Raw genomic sequence first — 16027 nt, 5'->3', positions numbered from 1 at the left:
TTTAGCCCTTAACAGAGACAAACAGCTGCACAAACCAATTCAGATGCAATGTTTCTCAGTCACAACTGAATTGACCACCACAGACATAAAAGCTGACTAATGCTATATTCAGTATGAAGGTATCTAGAACAGTACCAGGAGCGGCCACATACTTCACATGCAGAAGACAGCAATAAAGCTAGCAGCCAAGGGGAAAATATGCTTAACACTCCTACAACGTTAATGGCTTAAGGCGCTACTGTGCTATCCTGGAGTCAGCAGGGGATCACGTCCTATCTACCCATATACATTAAACACTGAACATTCATCTCCCATCATATCTAAAAATTCAAGCAGCACCATAGACCATATAGAACAAGCATTTGCAATGCAATAGGTCTCGCATTTGCGAGAGTTTGAGCTATTGGTATTGTAAATGACAATACCTTTTATTTATATGTTGGTTTTGAAAACACAGAAATAAAAGGCATTGTCATTTACAATACCAATAGCTTAAACTCTCGAAAATGTGAGACCTATTGCATTGCAAATGTGTGTATGCCGTGCTTTCAGCGCCATTAAAGTGAAAGCACATTATGGGGCACTTTTACTAAAAAAAGCATTTGTTTGTCAGGTTGACAAACAAATGTTTTTGTTTTTTTTAAAAGCGCCCCCATTCCACGCTTTCACTTTAATAGAGGCCACGCACATTTCTTTGACAAGCCCTGTCTAAAGAAAGGGGCAAGACCGCCATTACAATGAACGCGCGTTAGGCAATGGTTTAAGTGAGCTGGCCCATTGCACCATGATGTTTTCTGAAGTGGGGGGAAGAAAAATGTATATTACACAGTAACAGACCAATGGATGAAGAGGGTTGACTGAAAGCCTCTATAATAACATACATTCTATGTAATTTTAGTACAATCAAATGGTCTTTGCTAAGGCCAGACCTAAAAACACACACTATAGGTGAAGTATCTGATTTTGTTGGAAATACAAAATAAATCAGCTGGGCGCTGATTTATGCAGTGTGCGCAAGCACTGCTTCACCTGCTGATGTGTTTTACGGACCTGGACGAACTATTTACTCTGCATTAGAATTGTTGGCTTCATCATTTATTTATTGTGCATTCAGTCTGGCTTTTTGTTCATGGTTTTAGGTGTTTGTTATTTACCTAAGATCAACAAGGTTGGATTCGTTTTCTGTTTAGTAAAGCATTTTGAACACACAGAAAGCATTGGCGTAAAAGTTCCAAGCATGCAACCTGCTGATGGCTAAAAACCATGGCTCACCGAGAGGTCTTGGAAGCAAGCTAGGCAGCTTTCGGATGGGCTTGAGAAAGTGAGATACTTAAATCTGACTACTACCCAGGGTCGGACTGGCCTACAGGGCAATTTGGCAGTGCCCAAAAAACTGGTCCGGCAGAGCATTGTATGGGCCTATTTTTTGGCTCTTTATTGATCTGTTTTATGGTCTGCTGGGCAGGTTTTTACAGCTAATTTCCCGGATATTACAATAAACATTGCCTGCAGCAAGCACAGATGCATGCAGTTTTCCATACTTTGCAAAATATCTATATAACTTGTCTTTGCAAGTTTAAAACTGCCTTGCTTTGCAAATGTGGGCCACTGTTTTAGCTGTCTGATTCACTAACGGGGCCACCTTTAATTTGGTGCAAATGCTAATTGTCTGTCCCAGTCCGACCCTGGTGTTGCCTTTTTCCAACAAAGGTGGTTCCTGTGAAATGACATCAGGAACACGCTGAGGATTTTCATACCACTCCCAAAATGCATTGTGAATGCACTGTGATCAGTGACCCTATGGGTCAGAGTGAAACTGGCATGTTTGCCACATTATTGGCATGGCGCGGGGCCTTCCACTGGTTTACTATACAGACCCTAATCAAAACAGAAAGTACATCGCCGCCCAGAGTGAAAAGCTCCCTAGTAATAATTCCTTGCTTGCCTTAGGGATGGAAAATGATGAAGACAGGGGTCGAGAGAGAGGGAACTTGTGTACTAAGGAGACTTATAACCTGCACATGTAAAAGGTCAAATGGACATCGTGTGCAAACTGCTATCAAGACTGTTTGTCTGTGGAAATATTTGTGAAAATTCAAAGCAAAAAGTAATAAAGGTGGAGGAAATAAAGAACGGATGTCTGCGTAGCTGGCAATTTTTCCTGGTCCATGAGTGATGTTAGTCCAGTCATGGTGTTTTCTTAGAATTCTGGGACTTGTAGTCGTGGTCTTATAGTGGATACTCAGCACACACTCCACTGTGCACCCCTGGCATAGTTCACTTTCACACGGAGGGACATGCTATACACAAAGCCCCAATTGCATAATTTGTTTACTTTACGTTCACAGAATTGAGGAATAATATGCCTGCAATGGGCATTTGTGAAAGTAGAAATTCTTTCAATATGCTGAAATTTCGTCATTAAAAAAAAAAAGAACCATTTTAGCAGCCATATAGAGCCTTATAAAAGGCACTAAAAGGCATAGCAGAACACATTTTTCAGCATTATTCAAAATAGCTTGGTGTGTAAGCAGCTCCGTATATGACACACTGCTTCTCTTTTGAAAAAGGTTAGTGTCTATATTATTTATATCTCCTTCTTTCCAAAAGCTGCATAGAGACCTGCGGAATGTGATGCGAGTGTCTTACCTACAGTTACTGCCCGAAACATGCGTCTAGGAGATTGCTGTGGTCATATATGTGAGCAGAGGCGCGTGAAAAGCTGCAATGCCCCAGTAACAAGACTGATGGGATATGTATCACAAGGTCACATAACGGACTGCTGTGTACCCTTGGTCAACGAGTCTGCCACTAAATCATCTGCTACTGTACTGTTGTGTTGGTGCCCCTACTAGTCCCTACTGGTGAGCTGGATATGAAGGAACAGTAGCAAGGAGGGCGCGAGGGCTCATGGAGCAATGGAGGGCTGGAGATGGCTGTGATCTATGAAAGTCAGAGCAAAGGGAAGAAGAACGAGTGGTGCGCGCGTGCGCGCCACAGCGAGCGATCTGCGCCCGTGTCTGGGCACGATAATTGAAAACAGATGTCGGCGTGCGGGTAACAGACACCAACAGGCCATGGGCGGAGCAACGCGACCGCCTTTGGCCTATTACGTGCTGTCTTTCTAAAAAAGATGACCGCAAACGTCAATACCGTTTCCCAAAAGGAATCGCACACGCACGAGCGTGTGCGTTTCCAGGGTCTGTTTAGGAACCCTCCACAAAAGGGCTCTCTCCTGCGCGAGCAGTGCTGTGCACTGCATTGCTGCTAGGCGCGAGCCCTAAAAATAATAAGCATCCCCAAAATGACTCTCAAGGTGTTGAGAAAAAGGAATGTCACCAGAGAAGGGCACTTTTTTTTTGTTATGTTTTAGTCCACAGACATAAAACAAAAAACCCTTATGATTGCAAGATAAAGGAGTGTGTATGAATTTCTAGATAAAGTTGAAGTAAATGTATTTAAATGGATTGTAGATCAATAACTCAAAATATTAAATGTAAATGACGCAGTTATTATGTTTGCACTGGGAGTAGCTTATCCAAACTGTTATAGGCTTTTGAAAATTACTGTTCTATAAAGATCTTCTAATAAATTAACCAAATCTATAACTTTGGCAGTCAGAAAAAGGATACACCTATTGAGCCACAGGTTAGGAATGTGCTCCTGAAGGTTAGTCAGTGTGACACCACCTGTAACCACTGTCATGAATCAAATGACACTCAAATTGATGAGTAATGCAACACTCATCCACAATACTACTAAGAAAGTAGGTTTAAACTGACCATTCAGAGATTGCCTTTTAGCTGCTGCAAATAAGGTATATAGGTAAACATCAGTATCAGTTGCCATTCATGGCACATATAGGTGGGGTAATGTGGATATTTCATCACTTACAGTTATGGAAAATGAGAAAGAATTACGGAGATCCCGAAAGTAGTCCAATGTAATCTTGTAGTAAGAGCGATATTGTGGAACGTCGCTGGCCTTGGATACAAAATTGACTGCACGGACTAGGATTGCTTCATCGACCAGTTCGATGTCTGCATTTTTCAAGAAACTTGATAAACTAAGAAAGTGCAAGCTGGCTTCCAAGCAGATAGCAAAAAGGCAATAGCTCGGGGTATGGGCAGACCTTCATGAGGCTTGACCATTTGGATAGGCTCTCATCTTGGGTGTTCAGTGGAGATGGTAGAGACAGCATCCAATGATATTCCTTGAATAAACCACTTATTCCCATCTAAATTTGAAGTTTTTGTTTACAATATCCATTCAAGACCCACAGGCAATAGGCAGGAATCATCGACAGTGGACATGCTTGCAGCACACGTATCAGCCCTACCGGGAACAGCTAGCAAAATAGTGGGTGGTGATTTCAAATGCCAATTTGAGCCCCTACAATTTGGCCTAAATGACCTTTCACAGGTGGAGCATAGGTTCAGGTGTGTCTCTAGTCTGGCCTTACCCCGTATTAGGAAATGGTTTCCACTGGCTGTATAAATAAATGCTCTAACACTAAACCAGTCTGTCTGTGCCTGTAATGGGAGAACTCTGTCCAATAGGGAAGGGATGCATACCTTCAATCGAAACCAGAGTACCAGTCTAATAGACTATATGTTAATTGATGTCAGACTTTGGCCTTATGTCATAACATGACAATAATATCAAAGCAGGAGTGTGACCACAATGCCTTGGCACTAGGACGTTTGTAAAGTTACAGCCACCGGGCGTGATAATTTTGAAGGCAGGCTCCAATTGGCAACAAACAGACATCGAATTAAATGGAGTACAATTGGTCATACACAAGAAACATTAAAATCCATTTAGCCGCTAACTATGAGAATTCTAGAGGACTTGAGAAACTTAGTTTCCCTTTTAGGCAATGTAGACTCTATTGTGAGGATTGGTGAGGTACATATTCATCTTTTTGATGAACGTAAAACATTTTTTTACTCGGAAGCTAAAAAGGTAGGGGTTAAACGAAATTCCCCCTTCTGGTTCAACAAGCAGTGTAAAATATCTAAACTTGCACTAATAAATACAATCAAGTCCCAGGACAGAATTCAAATCAAAGCTATGAAAGCAGTCTATGAAATGACTGTCAATACTGCTAAAAGGGAGTGGGATCAGGGTAGATCGGAGGCTCTACTTAATGCCACTAAGCACAATGGCCATTCCTTATTTTGGAGCATAGTTTACACAGGGAACGCTGAGGGTACTGTCACTATAGATAACAATATTACAGCTGAAATCTGGAATGCACATTTTGCGAGTTTGTATACTGAGACACCAGGTGCCTCTGCACCTTCAAATGTGGCCAAGAACCATGTAGAGGGGGCACGTGTTAAATATAGTTATCCAATCATTACAATCAAAGAAGTAAGCACAGCCATCAAAAATATTGTCCCTCAAAAAGCACCAGGAATTGATAACATTGCTGAGATTTTAAGCCCTATTCAAGCTGGCTTCCACCAGTCCACCTCTACCATTGACCAAGTATTTAGGTTGCGGCTACTCTATTTGAAAACCGTTTTTCTTGAGGGGGGCAGACTATTTGGTGTGTTTAGACTTGAGGTCTGCCTTTGATTTGGTCCCCAGAAAAAGCTTATGGCAAGACTTGACTGACATGGTTGTTCCTCTTTATCTTCACTCAAATATAGAAGACTCCATGAGCAGAATTTTGAACAGTTTCTTTGTGGCAGGCTGGGGAAAGTATCCAAACCTTTTGAGGTTTATAGAGGAGTATGGCAAACATGCGTGCTCACCCCAACACTCTTCACCCTGTTTGTAAATGACCTTGTTGCTTATTTGAATCTGTGTGACAATGATGTCCCTAGATTAACTAACAAGGAGGGTGACAGCTCTAATGTTAGTGGACGACATGCTCCTCCTTTTCAAGATGCCCATGGGCATCCAGAAGAATCTAGATTAATTTAGTAAGTTTTGTGCTCAGAGCAGACTGGAAATAAACGTGGATAAAGCAAAATTCATGGAATTCAATCCGCGTCACTCAACATGACCAAATTCCGCTCTAGATGGGATTCCGTAAGAGCAGGTGCACACTTTTGAGTACCTTGGGATTACAATTTGTGACCGAATGGATTGGACAGCACACATTTCCAAATGCAGGCAACATACTGGTGGGCTGTTAAAGGTGGTCTGGGGATCCTTCTATAAACCTGTCTCCCTGGTGATCCAGATTTATACACACAAAGCATTGGGTCATACCTTTTATGGGGTGGATCTCTGTGGACACAAGGTTGTCAACATTTTGGTCTTGGCAGAGAATCGTTTGATGAAGCAGTTGCTGAATCTCCCAGTTAGTACACTGCTAGTACCATTAAGGCTGGACATGGGGGTTAGGTCAATTTCAGAGACGATTGCTTTTAGGCCCCTACTTTATTGGCGAAGAGTCTGGGTTACTCTGGAGCTGACCTATTATAGACAAGGTCTGGAAGAAATACTTGGAATACAGGGGACGGGCAACCTAGCATGGATCAGATATGTCAGAGATACCCTGAGAAGCATGGGGAAATAGAGGCTTTGGGATGACCCTGAGAGAGCCTGCACACAAATGTCCAACGCCAAACTCAAATTGAGCTATAAAAACTATACATTAAACACTTTCCAAGCTAGCTCAACACTGTGTGTACTATCAAATTAATTTGACCAACAAATGGAAATGTAAAAGCCTGAACAGTTCTTAGATAAAATCAAACCTAATTTAGTCAAAAAACCCTATATACAATTTAGATACAAGACCATTCCACTGCACACACTTACCCATAAATGGGCAAGTGGAGGCAATAAAGATGAGCAGGTCCATCCGTCTTGTGGTTTGGCCGGTGAAACAGAGGCCCATGCCCTCTTTTCCTGTCCAGAGTAGAACTGGGCTCAGGTCAAATGGCTAATTCCCACATGCAGAACCCTTGGGACTAGCCAGCATGTGGATGCACATAGAATCCTCCAAACAGATACTAGTGGAAACATTGTATTTGCAGTCTCAAAGTATCTATTGGCAATGTGGTGTATTAGGCGCATGCCAATATTTAAAATGATATAGTATCTAAATGATTTTACATAGTATTATGGTGTAGTATTGCACATTATTACTTGAAAGTGAGAAATTAGCCAATTCTTTTTTCTTTTAACTTATTCTCTTCTGTAATGCACTAATGACCTCAATAGTGTTCAGTGTCACATTTTTTGCCCAGTGTATGCTGATGGATGGGTTGGGAGAGGTACCCTTAAATTGAATAGCTTTATCCGTTTGGCGGTAGCTGTTTTAATCAGTCTGTTTTTTCACTTCTTAATGAATGGGAATATGTTTTATCATATGTATTGTATTATTTGCTTGTCTTTTATAGCGTAATGCTGAAATAAGGAGTATTCCATGAAAATAAGGATTTTCTTCTGCGTTTGCATGAAGGAAATATGCATTTTTTTAAAGACAGTGATGCAGATCTTATACAGCATTTTCTTCTTAACTGCTCTCCCAGCAGCGGTTATCATCATAAGAACTCAATGAAAGCAGCAATAACAACATCACTAAAGAGGGCCTTAGAAACCCCTCCTTTGATTACTGCTCCTGAAAAGACAAGTGATGCTGACTTCCTCTCTAACTTACCTTACGTATCCCCCTTAACTGTCCCATTTTGGTGGTGTTATAGTCTTTTCCATCCTTTGAGATGGTTGCTGGGATTATTTATCCCTCTTTCAGGCCTGCACTCTGGCCTACTATTAGCCGGCTTGAACTCTCAGCCTCCACTCTCCGTAGTGGGCTTTATTTATTGTTATATTTGCTCTTAAGTTCAATTGCTCTGCAGCTACCCATCACACACAACTGAGATTCTTTGCTTGCCTCTCCAATCCACATTGCACCCTTCAAAGGCGCAGGTTGCAGCTTTTGTTATCCTCTACCGACTTTGCTGTACAGCGCGCATGGCTGACTTAGCACTCCTGTTGCCCTCCAACCTGACAGGAGCAGGCATCACCTTTGTCCAGAAACTTGAAGTGTTGCGTCACTCGCTACTTTCATACAACTATCTTGGGGCACAGTCTCTGGTCCTCTCCCAATCAGTAATCCCATACTCTGAGGCTGCATTATTTTGTGTCTAATGCTCTTCCTCATGAAACCACCACACCAAATGAGCACTCTGACCAATACTTTTACACAAAGTCTTCAAAGTTGAGTCCAGAAAGGACATTCGTAAGTTAAAAATTAAAGATGGATTGGAGGAAAACCCAACTACTCCTACTATTAGTACAAAGAGAAAGGTATAACAATAGATTTAATGGGCATCATGATCTCAAGGCTGCATTTGGGAGATACATTATCCCTACTATGCAGATGTGTTTTTTGAAGAGAACCACTTTTATTGAAAATGTGTCCTTTAGCAATCACCTGGAGCTTTCTTTTGAAATCTCAAATGTGGTATTGTGACACGAACTTGTAAGTAAAGTCTTACATGATTTGATAGTTTTAAAACATCTGATGTTCTGGGTCAGTCTATGGTCTTGACAAATGAGAAATTAGTATTGAGGTATCGTGGAGATGGTTATGAGAAGGACAAAGCCTGGTGTCTTGTCTGCATGTCTTCTGTTAATAGGACATTTGGGTAAATTAAAACTCATCGAACTATGGCTTGCAACAATTGTCATGTAGAACCACCGAGTGGTATGATTAAGAACGTTTGTGCAGAATGAGTTAATATACTTATCCTGTAATATTCCCCAGTGAATGCCATGATAATTAACTAATTACAAAACAAAATCCTGTTGATAGAGAATCTTACTTAGAAGACATGCCCACCTTTAGATCTAGATAATCTTATTGTAAATTCAGAGTTGCAGTTATACCTCTAGTTTATTGAATTGCCAACATTAGTCTTAATTATGCACTGTGCGAATGGAGCTATTTACCCTCAGAGACAAAAGCACAGTGATATATATTATTAGGTATAGGACTACTCCTTCCACAGTGAAGCCATCTCCAGGGAACTGTCGAGCTCAAGACAACTCTGATCACAGTCACGCAGGTTAGGCCTCGGGTCACGAATCCCAGCCCGCTACTATGGGATGCTTCTAAACTGAAATCTCTACAATTGGCAGACAACAGTAGAAAAGTTTCAAGACCCATTCACCCTACCGAAAGAGGTACACTGACATGGATAAAGCACAAGCTGTTTTGCTTCAGTTTTTCTCATTATATACTACTCTCACCCACATGGATCCTGCTTCATCCTCTGGGCAGAAAAGTACTATCAATATGTCATCTCTTCGTAAGGATTCTAACTCAACTGCTCCTCCTAAGCGTCACAAGAAAGAGCCTAATTTGCCTACTAAATCTCCACTACCTATCACGTTGGAGGATCTTATGGAGGAGATAAAGATGATTAAGCCTTTTGTTATAGAAACCAACGCAACTCTTCAAAAACTGGATGAAAAATGGTCGAACTTAGACGTCAGGATGTCGGCGGTGGAACAGAAGGTCAGCGACGTTCAAGATGTGGTACCTCAGGTTGCGGCTTTGTCTAAAGAGATCGATATAGACACAATAATCTATGTATTTATGGCATTCCTGAGGAAGAGGAAGGGTCAGACATGCTTGCCTTCTTAAAAATTCACATCTCCAAAATGGTTGGCCTTAAAGATGGTACTATACTTAATCTGCAACGTGCTCACTACATTGGTCCTAAATCTGGAGGTTCTTCTGCTTCGTCGTCTGTCAACCGTCCCAGAGGGATAATTGAACTGTTTTTGGAATATGCTGACTTGTTATTGGTTCTTTCGGCAGCAAAACAAAGAAAGCAGATATTATGGTCTGGTCACAAGGTTTTCTTCTCTCAGGACATTGCCCGCGCCACTGCAGCTCGTCGCAAAGAATTTCTTTCTTTTCGACTGGCTCTTCATTCCATGAATGCCAGATATGATTTGGTACATCCTTGTTTCTTCAAAGTTACCTATAAGGAGAGGTCCTACTCCTTTGATCATCCTGAAGACTTGCAACAATTTATTTCTCACCATAAAGGGGACTAGATGGACTTTGGAGGGGCCTGAGCGTTTCTAGTAATTTTTTCGTTGCCTCATGTTTTAGGAGGTTCATTCTCTCTAATTCAGTGCCCATTGGTTGTCACTTATGTTGTCACTTATGTTGTCAGTTTTGGTTTGTTGTTGTTGGTCTTTAGCTTAATGTGGATAGTTGTCATATAGGTTGGTCATCCCTCACATTGTTTTCCTTTGTCTCTCTCCACAGATGTTTTTTCGTCGTGTACAAGCCCTTATCCCAGATGTTTCCTTCCTCCCTACGTTTCTACCTCATTCCTAGTGTTTACGGTTGCCCTCATGTTGGTAAGTGTTAAGTACTTGTTTTCACATCTTTGATTCCATTGCATGTCTGTTCCACGTTTATCGATTTATGTTCGATTTCCAGTTATTTATTGTGTTTGCAATCTCTTATAGGCTCTCTGTTTTGTCAATGTTTCTGGGTTTTTTCTCTACTCATTGGTTCTGAATGTTCTCGTTGCTCTTGGCTGGCTTGGCCGTCTTTCCTTCCTTTGCGGCTTCCCGCTTCCTTGTGCTAATTTCTCAACTTTTTTGTACTTACCCTGTTATTCTTGACTAAAGCCCTTCGGCTTTTCGTCAACTTTCACATGTCTATTACTTTTTTCTTCTTCCTTCTTTCCCTAATCTTTTTTCTCTTTATGATTTTTGATTCCAATATTAGATTCTCCTTTTCACGCAACGCAGTGTGTTTAATTATCTTCTTCCTTTTTAATTTCCTTTATCATCATTTTGCTATTCATTTTCCTCGTCACTCTTCAATATGTTCTCCTTGGTATTATGCATTACATATTTTTCTATGTTTATTATATGATTATTTTTATTTTCTGCTTTATTATATGTCGCAGTTATTTATTAAAGTTATCCAATGCCTATTTAGTAGTTTGATTTTGTTTTATTCTGGTTATCATGACTGAAAATGTTCGCATTATTTCATGGAACGTTAAGGGATTACGTGATCCTGTTAAGAAACAGAGGGTTCTCACTCATCTGTCTAAGCTGCATTGTAAAATAGCATTGCTTCAGGAGACTCTTCCTACTGAAAATGAGATTAATTTTCTTAAAAAGAATTGGGTTGGCCATGTCTTTTGTTCCCCGTCCAAAGATAGGAAAAATGGAGTGATTACTCTCATTCATAAATCACTCACCCTTGTTTTGGAAAGGGAGGAGAAGGACGCAGAGGGTTGATGGCTCCGATTACATCTCCTTATAAATGGTTCCCCATCTCCCTACTAAATATCTACGGCCCTACTGGTGTTGATGTACAATTTTGGAAGGATATGTTGCACACTCTTCACTCCTGTCCCGACATTAATGTATTAATGGGTGGTGATTGAAATCAGGTTATGGATCCCTTCACAGATAGGAAATCAAATGCTAGATCCATTCACAACAAAATGCAAAAATCCTTTTTAAATACAATTCACTCGAGGGGTTTGGTGGATGCATGGAGAATATCTCATCCGGACACGTTTGAATATACTTTCTATTCCCCTACTCATAAATCTTCCTCTAGAATAGACTACTTTTTTTTAGCCCTCCTCTTCTCACTAATTTGACTCACGCTGATATCGGGTCCATCCTCATTTCTGATCACGCTCCAGTTTTGATTAATCTAGATCTCCCCTCCGAGTCCTCCAGGCCACGCAGATGGCGCTTTAACAATTACTTACTTAAAGATAATAAATTCCTAGAGCATTTTAAAGAGTTCTTGCCAGTATTTTTCCTTAGGAACGCCTCTACAGATATTCCTTTTTCCACCATCTGGGATGCACTTAAGGCTACAGCCAGAGGTTTTATTATTGATTGCGTCGCGGTGAAAAAGAAGCAATGTTCTAAAGATTCTGTTTCTCTATTTGCCTCAATTAAACCTTTCGAACATGCATATTTTACTTCCAATAGTGAGGATAATTTAAAAAAGTTAGTTCAAGCTAAGCTGTCCTTTAATAAAAAATCAACTGCTCTCACCTTGCTACCAAAGGACAGATCTCCTGGTCCAGACGGCTTCACTGACGAATTTTATTCTTGTTTTTCCCAATTTTTACTTCCTCACCTTTTATCTTTATTCCAATATTTTTTGTCCTGCAAGGAAGCTTGTGGCTCTTTTCTTGAGGCAATGATATGTTTAATTCCCAAGAAAGGCAAGGATCCCTCTTCTTGTGCTAATTACTGCCCTATTTCTTTGATTAATTTAGATTGTAAGATTTTCGCCAAAGTCCTTGCTCTTCGTATTAACAAGGTTATCCCTGACTTAATTGGTTATGAACAAACAGGTTTTGTTAAAGGTAGAACGATTGCCGATAACTCCGGAACTTTTTTAAACATCATACATCTTGGTTCCAAAAGCTCTACCCCATTGCCCCTTGACGCCTTTACTTTTTATTCCGTTTCTTGAACCTCTCCTTCATTCTCTCAGGAATTCTTCCACTTTGAGGCTTTAAATCTATTGAAACAAAGATTACTGATTACGCGGATTACATTCTCTTATATATATCTGACCCCTCTACATCTTTGCCCACTTTTGTTGGGTTTTTGTCTTCATATGCTGCCATCTCTGGATACAAGTTACACTTTTCCAAATCTGAGATTCCTCCGCTCAATAAATACTGCCATAGAAGCATGTTTGAGGGGATGGACTTTAAATGGAATACTAATTGTATTACATGTCTAGGGATTAAATACACTGCCTTCATTGTTAAAACTGTTCAATTGAATTTGGATGAGGTTTTATCTAAAATTTCCGCCATGGCAGAGAAGTGGTCCCCTTTATTTCTGTCCTGGTGGGGTAGGTTGGATACCTCCAAGATGATGATGCTACCGGTAATGAATTTTTATCTTTCTATGTTACCGATACTACTTCCTTTAAAAACTTTCAAGAATCTTAACAGTATACTGAGTAAATTCCTCTGGAACAATAGGAAAGCTCGTATCTCTCTTTCTGCTCTTTCCGCTCCTCAGAATAGAGGTGGGGTTAACTTTCCTAATTTTCGCCAATACCATTCCACATTCCTACTTCGACAAGCCAATATTTTTCTTCATTAGATGATCCTCCCCTATCAGTATGGCATAAATTAGAGGTATCAATTATCCATCCATTTACCTTCTCTTCGCTAAATAACTTTGCTCATCCTCCTCGCTCTTTTAAATCTCCTACTATTTCATATCTCATATCTATTCTTTATCCGATTCGTATCAAATCACGATCTCCTCTTTATTATTTTTAGACTCCTCTATTTGGCACACCAAATCTATTAAAATTTCCAATCGTACTATTTACTGGAAAGATTGGATTATCAACGGTGTGATACAGGTTAAACACTTATTGCATAATAAGCAGCTTTTATCTTCCCAGGAACTTCAGTCTAAATACAATTTATCTGTTACATCTTTTTCAAAATTTGATTCTCTAAAACAGACTGTAACTCAACAGCTCTCTCTTCTCCACCTGATTCCTCTATTCAATCTTTACTTTCTCCCACTTCTGTTTGGGCTTCTCACATTTACAAATTCCTCTTTTTCTCCTTATCCACTCGTCCTAAAAGCAAGATTGAACTTTTATGGGAAACAGATTTGCAACATACTTTCTCTACATGTACTTGGAACTCCATTTGGGCTCGGATACATCACACTTCATGCAACGGCAGTACTTTTCAAACACTTTTTTAATTTTATCAGAGACTTTTTTTTAACTTCTTTAGCTGTTTCTAAAGTCAGTCCTGCCCCATCTCCTAACTGTTGGTCTTGCAAAAGTACTCCTGGTACATATTTACATTCCTTTTTTCTCTGCCCTAATATTTTCATTTTTTGGACAAATGCTTGCAAGACTATTGCCTCAATTTGTTCTACTAATTTTCCTTTTGATATCACTTCTATTTTTTTGGGTAGTTCTTCCATACGCTGGTTGGGTGCCCGAAAATTAGGCACTTTTATAGATTTAGCTATTGTCATTGCCTTTCAGGTTAGAACCTTGAATTGGAAAGATGCCTCCAAAGTGTCATTCTCAGACTGGTGGAATCTCTTATGTCAGCATCACAGGCTAGATAGAGCCTTTGTAACCACCTCTCAGCATCTTATTCGTAAAGAGGTCTTCTGGTCTCCTCTCACTAATTATATTTCTTCCTCTGCACTACATGCCAATGCCAGGTACTTTGATTTTCAACCGCCATGAATGCTCTGCTTATTCCTATATATATTCTGCTTATTTTAGGAATGTTCATTGAATATTGCGTTTCTGTATTTTGTGTATTATGTGTCATTGGAAAGCTTTACCAGATTTATAGTTTATGATTGCTGATACCCTTTTTCTTCTTTCTTCTTTCTCTCCTTTCTTCTCTCTTACTTTCTCCCTCTTTCTTCCTTCTTTTTCTTCTCTTTTTCTGTCTTTCTCACCCAAAAAGCAAAAATAAAAATGCTAATTTTAATATGGTACTCTGCGACTTTGTTTTCCTTTCATATTGGTTGTCATCTGGTAATTTATGCTGTATTAGATTTTCCACCTTTTCTCTCTAAATTGTATTCTATGTTACTAGGGGGATTTGTATTTTATTCTCAGTATTCTATTTCTGTACCATGTTTTCTTTTTCTTATTCAATAAAGCTTCCTATACTAAAAAAAAAGAATGTAAACTTTGAAATGTGTTGTGAACAAATTGCAGAAATACATTAGTAGAGATTTAGGCAAAAATGCAAGTTACTTAGAGGAAGCTGTGCCCAGAGGGAAAATGTATGCAAAGGATGGGAAATGAATCAGATGGTCATTTGAAAGCAAAATGGAGACCTGACAATTTGAGACTTTAAGTGAAGGTCAGGTATTCATGCCAGATTTTATGAATATAGAGGGCGCTACTTTAGACTGCATGCAGTTTGAAGATACAAGATTCCAGACAGAAGCAACACATTTGCATGTAAAGATGGTGCAACATTTTGGACTTTTGATAGGTGCCGGAATCTGGTGAAAAATATTTGTGGCACTAGGCTACCACTTGATCACCACTTCAGCAAGTACAGCTGTTCATTTCAGGCATTGGAAGCTTAAAATGATGGCTGGGTGCAAATCTTGAAAGAAGATTCAGCAAAACTTTTAGTGGATGTCTTCTCAAGTTTGGCTCTAAGTATTAATTGTACAACAAAGTAGGATCCATTTTGGATGCCTCTGGCTTAGCATTGCACAAGGTGGAGTATGTGAACTGCTTTCCCAGACTGTGCAAATGTACTGCCTGCATTCCTGTGGCTGGAGGATGGAGATCCAGACACTGAAATGCAAGGAAGACTATGTTGAGAAGTGTCTGCTGATTAGATGTCCCAGATCACTGCCCTTTGGTAGATGGTATGGGCTAGGGGTGGTGCGACAGTTTCTGTTATGCAAGGTGAGGCCTTTTGCTTTCCTTGATCACACTTTTAGTTGGGCTGAAATGACACTAATTCAGCATTATACAATATGGCACCACGAAGTGAGTTATGTTCCACAAAGTTGCATTTTGAAGAAGACTGGCTGGGGCATACATTGCACCAGTATCCTATTTTACCCTCTACTCAGGGCATGATAGTGTTTGTTCCCATTATCGATGTGGGAGCAATTATATTCTTCGAATGCGAGTCTCCTCCGCAGTCTTCTTACTTCCATACTTTCTCTTAACCTGCTCAATCTAGGTCAGCATGACCTGACTTCTCTACAGGATGGCCCCACTAAACAGTAATATGTAGTTCCAACAATGCGCGGTGATACTGACGACAGAACAATCCTTTTCATTCAAAAAGACGCCACAATCAAGATACCGCCACTGGGATCCTGAGCCACATCAACTGCCATATTTTATGTGTTGTAACTTTAATATATAATGGCATATAGTCCTTCACTACAGGCAGCCCCGTTAATAGCGCTATGTGTGGTAAGTGCTGTTACAAAGCGTCAATGGGCTCTATATTTCTCACCTTATTCTACCCGTGTTGGCGTTTTGTCTGTAAGAGAT

At 40.1% G+C, this 16027-nt stretch overlaps 1 protein-coding gene across 14 annotated transcripts in view; it reads right to left on the bottom strand.

The window, feature by feature from the left end:
- DMD (dystrophin) overlaps nt 1–16027 on the bottom strand; it is a 7596173-nt gene that overhangs the window by 3420869 nt on the left and 4159277 nt on the right. The gene's annotated exons all lie outside the window — the stretch shown is intronic.

The sequence above is a fragment of the Triturus cristatus genome, chromosome 8 (genome assembly GCF_964204655.1).
Source record: "Triturus cristatus chromosome 8, aTriCri1.1, whole genome shotgun sequence".
NCBI classification, from domain to species: Eukaryota; Metazoa; Chordata; class Amphibia; order Caudata; family Salamandridae; genus Triturus; species Triturus cristatus.
Note: the sequence above shows the minus strand (reverse complement) of the source record. Positions and strands in the feature narration are given on the sequence as shown.